The sequence below is a fragment of the Elephantulus edwardii genome, unplaced genomic scaffold, assembly GCF_000299155.1.
Source record: "Elephantulus edwardii isolate Elephantulus edwardi_28Jun2011 unplaced genomic scaffold, EleEdw1.0 scaffold00250, whole genome shotgun sequence".
Taxonomy (NCBI): Eukaryota; Metazoa; Chordata; class Mammalia; order Macroscelidea; family Macroscelididae; genus Elephantulus; species Elephantulus edwardii.
Window position 1 is genome coordinate 4,106,563 of NW_006400000.1, and position 7,276 is coordinate 4,113,838.

A 7,276-nucleotide genomic window follows, 5' to 3' on the forward strand; every position below is an offset into this window, starting at 1 on the left:
CGAAGGAGAGGAAGACCCTCAGCCAGGTGGACTGACATGGTGATTGCTGCAATGGGTTCTTGTGTGTCAGGAAGTGTTAGGATGTCACAAGAGAGGATGGCGTTCAGATCCGCTATTCATAGGGTCACAATGACTTGACGGCTCCTAACAGTAACAACAACATTCACTGTCCATTTTCCATATTTTGGAAATGTTGGTAGGAGGGTCCAGTTCTCTGAGAAGGGCATCAGGCTGGGAATGGTGGAGGGTCAGTTAAAGAGAGGAAGACCCTCAAGGAGATGGATTGACACAATGACTGCAACAATGGGTTCATTTCAGACATGATGAGGAAGGCACAGGATAAGCCTTGATTCAGATCCATTGGTCACATGGTCTCTATGGTATTAAACCCAATGGAACCGAACAACAACTTAATATTGTGGACTGGAAACAAAGACAAGGCAATGGAGCCTGTCATTAAGAAGTCCTCTAGTTTGTGGGGGAGGGGTGGGTGGGGAGAAAAGTGCAACAATGAATGAATGGAAACGCTAAGCCTCTGTAGACTTTTGTTAAAATTAATAAATAAATGAAAAAAGAAGTCCCCTAGTTGTTTGGAGGATAAATGTGTTCACAATAATTACAACCCAGCATGACAACTATCACTGTTGTTGTTACCCGTCAAGTTGCTTGCAACTCATAGCCACTCTATGTGCAACAGGTCTGAAGTCTGCCCTTTCTGGAGCCAGTCTCACTGACTGCGATTCACCTATTGCCATTGCCCTAGTTCCTGTATCTATCCACCTCATTGAAGGTCTTTTTCTCCTGTGCTGTCCCTCCACCTCTCCAAGCATGATATCCTTCTCCAAGGACCGGACCCTCCTGGCCAAATGTCTGAAGTATGTGAGACAAATCTTTAAAATCCTAACCTTCCAGGGGAAATATGATTTCAACGTCTCCAAAACAGATCTATTCGGGATTTTTTATCAGTCAATGATATGTTCAAGACTCTTCTCCAGCACCACAACTCAAAGGTATCCATCCTTCTTCTGTCATCTTTAGTCCTTGTCCAGCTCTCTGATGCATAACAAGTAATTGTGAAGACTAAGGCCTGAATTAGGTGCGCCTTACTCTCTAGACTGACATTGTTGCTTCTCTGTGCTCTGAAGAAGTCCCTGACAGCAGATTTTCCCAGTGCAATTTGTCTTTTGATTTCCTGACTGCGGGTGTCAAGAGTGTTGATTGTGGAGCCAAGCAAGCTATAACTCTTAACAACCTCGGTCTCTTCTCCATCTATCTCGGTGCTGCCAATTGACCCAGTGGTGAGAATCTTCATCGTCTTAATTAGCTTTAATCCATATTGAAGACTACAGTCCTTGACCTTCTGCACCAACAAGCACTTCAGGTCCTCCTCAATTTCAGCAAGTAATGTTACATGTATCTCTGCGGGGCCACGAAGCATGCAGGACATTTATTTATGTCTTGAATTGTTACAAGTTGGAGGCTACTGAGTGTCTAGGGTGCTGCTGTTGTTATTAGGTGTCTTTGAGTCAAGTAGGGCTCATAATGACCCTATGAACAACTGATCTGAACCCTGTCCTATCCTCTGCCACCTTCACAGTCTCTCACACACTCAAACCCACTGCTGCAGTCACTGTGTCAATCCACCTGGTTGAGGCTCTTCTCCTTCACCATCCCTCCACCTTCCCAAGCATGATGTCTCTCTCCAAGGATACCGTCTCCTAGCAACATGCCCAGTGTATGTGAGATGAAGCTTTATCATATTTTCTTCTTTAGAGCCCTCCGGCTGCATCTTCTCCAAGATACATCTGTTTGTTCTTTTGGAAGTCAGTGGGATGTTCAGCACTCTTCTCCAACACCACAGTTCAAAGGTGTCAATTCGTTCTCTGTCATGCCTATTCATTGTCCAACTCTCAGCTGCATAGTAAGGGATTGAAAAGACCATAGTCTGAATCAGCTGCATTTTAGTCCTCAAACTAATATCAGATAGCAATTAGATCATATAAAGAAACAGGCGACCTCTGGATTTTTATGTGGTAGACATACAATAAGCATTGTTGTTAGTTGCTGCCAAACTGACTCTGAAGTCATGCTGGCACCATGCACAGTACCCAGTCCTGTGCCATCCCTCTGATTGGTTGAGGATGGGAGTATTGTAATCCACAACGTGGTTATTGGTTGGTTTTCAGAAGTACATCACCTGTCCTTTCTTCCTAGTCTTCCTTAATCCAGAAGTCCCATGGAAACCTATTCAGCATCACAGCAACAATTAAGTTGCCCTGATGAGCAGGTCTGTGGTGCTTGTGAGGGCCATTGGCCAGAAGTCAACCTGAATCTCTCTCATAAAAGGTAAAATTTTACACCGAGGTACTAATGTCTCCCATTCAGTAGACAGTGGTGGTGTGGAAACCGAATAGTGAAGACTTGAAAGATGAAAAGGCGGTGGGAGAAGGAGGAGGCATCCCAGACAGAGGAGACAGTGTGGACAGAGCAATGAGACAGCATGGAGTAGAGCCAATGAAAACAGCAAGGGCCGCAGGGAAGTTCAAGGTCAAGAGGCGCTGAAATAAGGCTTAGCAGGAGCTGAGGCCAGAGATCACAAAGGTACGCACACAGAAGAGTTGGGAGTGTTCCTGTAGAAACCCCTGAAGAATTTTGAGCAAGAAAATAACACGTCCAAAGTGAGAAAATAAATGTCCAGGAAGGAGTGTCCAGCAGATAGACTTACGAGGAAGGGTTTAAAACTTCCCCACCTGCCCAGACCAGCAGAGGTAGCAGCCAGAGAAGCCGCCGTCTGTGCCCTCTCCCACCCGCCCTCCACTCGCCCCAGGGTCTCTTTCCCTCTTCCTCCTCCACCTCCCGTCTTCCACCTCCACTGGCCCCGCGAGGCCCCCCTCTCCTGTTGTTCCACCCGAACCCCCTCCAGCCCTTCTCCTTCCCGCCTACAATTTTGTTTTTCACCCTCACCTGTGACCAAAGACTTGACCACTCAAAGTTCAGCTCCGGAACACAGCTAGATATGGACACCGGTGTGATTGAAGGTGGATTAAATGTCACTCTCACCGCCCGGCTCCTTATGCATGGAGAGAAAGTTGGCAGTATCATCAGAAAGAAAGGAGCATCCATTAAGACGACATGTGGAGAGAGTGGTGCATTTACCAACATCTCAGAAGGGACTTGTCCTGAGAGAATTAGCACTTTGGCTGGACCCACTAATGCCATCTTTAAAGCCTTTGCTAAGATCATTGACAAACTGGAAGAGGATATAAGCAGCTCCTTGACCAATAGCACAGCTGCCCTGAGTAGTAGTAACCCTGAGGCTGCTGGTTCCTGCTGGTCAGTGTGGCCCTCTCATTGGAGAAGGTGGTTGCAAGATCAAGAAAAACGGGAGATTACAGGGGCACAGGCCCAGGTGGCAGGGGATATGCTCCCCAACTCAACTGAGCGGGCTATCACTATTGTTTGTGGCATTCTGCAATCCATTATTGAGTGTGTCAAACAGATCTGCAGGGTCATGTTGAAGACTCTCTCCCAGTCCATCATGAAAGGCATGACTATCCCGTACAGGCCCAAGTCATCCAGTTCTCTGGTCACCTTTGTAGGTGGTCAAGACAAGCAGTGACAGTGCAAGCTTTCCCCACACCGCCCCCTCCATGTGCCTCAATCCTTAACCGGAGGGACCACCTCCAGAGGCCTATACCATTCAAGGACAGTGTGCCATTCCACACCCAGATTTGACCAAGCTGCACCAGTTGGCAATGCAACAGTCTCATTTTCCTATGACACATTGATGCCTTTGAGCTGTGGTGCTGGAGAGGAGTCCTGAATATACCATGGACTGCTAGGAGAAAAAACAAGTTTGTCCTGGAGAGGGTGAAGCGGGCCTGCTCCTTGGAGTCAAGGATTCTGAAGCTTCGTCTGACATATTTTGGGCATGTTTCAAGGAGGGACTAGTCCTTGGAGAGGGACAGCATATTTGGAAGAGTGGAGGGACGGCACAGGAGAGGAAGACCTTCTATGAGATGGATCGATTCTGTGATTGGGATGGTGGGAGCAAGTGTTCCGGAGACAGTGAGGTTGGCACAAGATAGAGCAGGATTTAGGGCTCTTGTACATAGGGTCACTATGAATCACAAGTGACTCAACGGCACATAACAACAACATGGCAACATCAGATTCAGTGGCATTGAACCCAGCTCTCCAGAGGTGAAAGGGCAGGTTTGGATGCATTTGCTCAGACTACTTCTCATGAATTCACCATTCCAAATTATTTGATTGGCTGCATAATCAGGCATCAAGGCACCAAAATCAGTGAGATCCATCAGACGTCTGGGGCACAGATCAAAATTGCAAAGCCAGTGGAAGGGTCTACTGATAGGCAGGTTACCCTCACTGGATCTGCAGCCAGCATTAGCCTGGCTCAGTATCTAATCGATGTCAGGCTTTCCTCGGAGACAGCTGGCCTGGAAAGCAGCTAGGACAATGCAGATTCACCCATAATCCCTTTCTGTTGTTCAACAGCACCCATGATCCATCTGTGTAGTTTCTGAACAGTCGGGCATTCCAGGTTTTAAATAGTTTGTAAATTTTCAGTTTCTACACTTTATCATCCACTCATGATTGTTTAATTAAAGCATTTTAATTCCTAAAAAAACAAGCAAACTTTCCGACCTGAGGCACAAATGGAGGCTTGTACACCAATGTTCACAGCAGCATTATTCACCATCGCAAGAACATGGAAACAACCCAGATGTCTAGCTACAATTGAATGGATTGAGAAATTATGGTACATTCACAGGATAGAATACTATGTAGCACACAGAAGCAATGATTTTGTAAATTACTACCTAACTTGGGAGGGACTGGAGAGCATTATGCTAAATGAACTAACTCAGTCCCATAAGGACAAATACTGTATAAAATCACTATTGTAGGACAAGTTTGAGGATCCAAGATGAGGTGGGAGCAGAGGGGTAAGGATGGGGTGCGGGGGTCAGGAGGAGACATTAATCATAACGTCACACAATTTGATGAGGGGAGCATGAAGGAAATAGGAAAGATCCAGTGTGTACAAACCAATGTATACAAACTTTGTAAATAAACCAGTATAAAATAAATTTTTTTTAAAAATCCCAAAACTTTCCCCCCATTGGATTTGGAAATTATGATATCATCTGGATCATTTTGGCATCTGTGAGGGAGGAGGGAATACTTGGAGACAGGCAAGGCTTTAGTAGGAAGATTTATTAAGAGGGTATTTTTTTCTTTTTTCTAAGTTACAAGGTGGTTGTTGTTTTGATGTGCTGTCGAGTCTGCCTTGATTCACAGTGACACTATGAAGAACAGGTCTGAACCCTGCCCTGTCCTGTGCCTTCTTCACAGAACAGGTAAGTGAGAAATGACCAGCATCAGATTTGCTGCTGGAGTAATGGTGATGGAAAGGTAGGAAGAAGATGAGAGAGAGATTTAATGAAAAGAGATTTATGAGAAAGCCACTGAAAAGTTTAGCTCCAATTGGTACACCTTTGTAGATTTTTGGTCAAAACTCTATACTAAATGCTGAATGAATGAACCTACCCACTGCCATGCAAGTGGATTCTAACTCAAAGCCACGGTTTGTTCTACAGAATTCTACAGAGAACTGCTCTAAAGGGTTTCCAGGGAGCTCTGGTGGCCTGGTGGCAAGAAGCAGCAATGCAATTCTGAAGGCACACAGTTCAAGGCCACCAGCTGTTACGAGGGACAAGAATGGGCACTCTCCTCCTGTGAGATTAACTGCCTCTGAAAACCCACTGGAGGGTCAGCTATGAGTTGGTTCTAACTCGATGGTACACAACAACAATTCCTTATGGAAACCAACTGTTTCATGTGGAATCACTCATGGGTTTGATCTACCAACCTTTTAGTTTGAAGCTCAATTATTCAACCATTGTGCCGCAGGGCTCCTTGATGAATGAATGAATGAATGAATGAATGAATGAATGAATGAATGAATGAAATAATCATCAAAGCTGTGGTTCCAACATCATCCAGGGCCTTCAAAGCCCTTCGGTCTCATAAACAACAGGCACAACTCATTTTATGGTGTTTCACTTTATCTCACTTCTTAGCTAATGCATTTTTTTCACAAATTGGAGATCTGTGGGACTTTTGTCTTGAGCAAATCTACCAGAGCTGTTTTTCCAACAGCATGTGTTCATTTCATGTCTCTGTGTCACGTTTTAGTAATCGTCACACTATTTCAAGCTCATTTCATAATACGATTGCACACTTAAAAGACTTCCATTATGATTGTTGTTGTTGTTGTTATTGTGTGTCATCCAGTCCACGACAACTCCTAGTGACTCTATGAACAGCAGCTCAAAATCTTACCCTGTCTTACACCATCTTCTCAATCTCTGCCATGTTCAAGCTGTTGTTACTGTGTCTCTCAGTCCAGCTTGTTGAAAGTCTTCCTCTCTTCTGATGACTCTCTACTTTCCCCAGTGTGATGTAGTATATTTTTCCACTGCTGCACTATCGTTGTTGCCATGTTGGTAGGTGCCATCGAGTCGAGGATGACCCAGGGATCCCGTGAATCACAGATCTGAACTCTGTCCTCTCCTGCACCATCCTCACCATCTGACACACTAAGTTCCTTGCTGTAGTCACTGCATCAACCCATCTAATTGAAGGTTTTCTTCTCTTTCGCCAACCTTCCATCTTTCCAAACATGATGTGCCCCTCCAAGAAATAGCCTCTCCTAGCAAGAAGGTCAAAATATGTGAGGTGAAGCTTTGTCAAATACTTTCAAGGAGCACTCTGGGTGTATAGTGTGTAAATATGATTTTTATGCCCTTGGAAACAAACAAAAATATTCATATGATTTGCTTCCTTTCAATATTTACTCAATTGCAGTGATCTGGAACCAAATCTGCAATATTTACAAGGTATTCCTAAATGACTAAAAACTCATCTCAAATAAATCCCAGAACCCCAGTCTCTTCCTTCCCAGGAATACCAACATGTAGTCCACTCATTGGACTGCAGCTATGTTGAAGGCTTTGGCAAAAAAATAAGGCCCCAGGAATCGATAGGACACCAATTGACTTGTTTCAATTAACAGATGCAGCCTTGGATGCACTCACTAGTCTTTGCCAGGAAATTTTGAGGATGGGTGTCTGGCCAACAGATTGGAAGAGGTCCATATTTCTTCCCATTCCCAAGAAGAGAGATCCAAATGAATGTGGAAATTGTCGAACAATATCATTGATATTACAAGCTCAGAAAATATGCTGAA

At 44.7% G+C, this 7,276-nt stretch overlaps 1 pseudogene; it reads left to right on the forward strand.

Annotated features, from left to right (window-relative positions):
* Window positions 1-3,016: 3,016 nt before the first annotated feature.
* On the forward strand, window positions 3,017-4,475 carry LOC102861147 (annotated as a pseudogene).
* The last annotated feature ends 2,801 nt before the right edge of the window (window positions 4,476-7,276 follow it).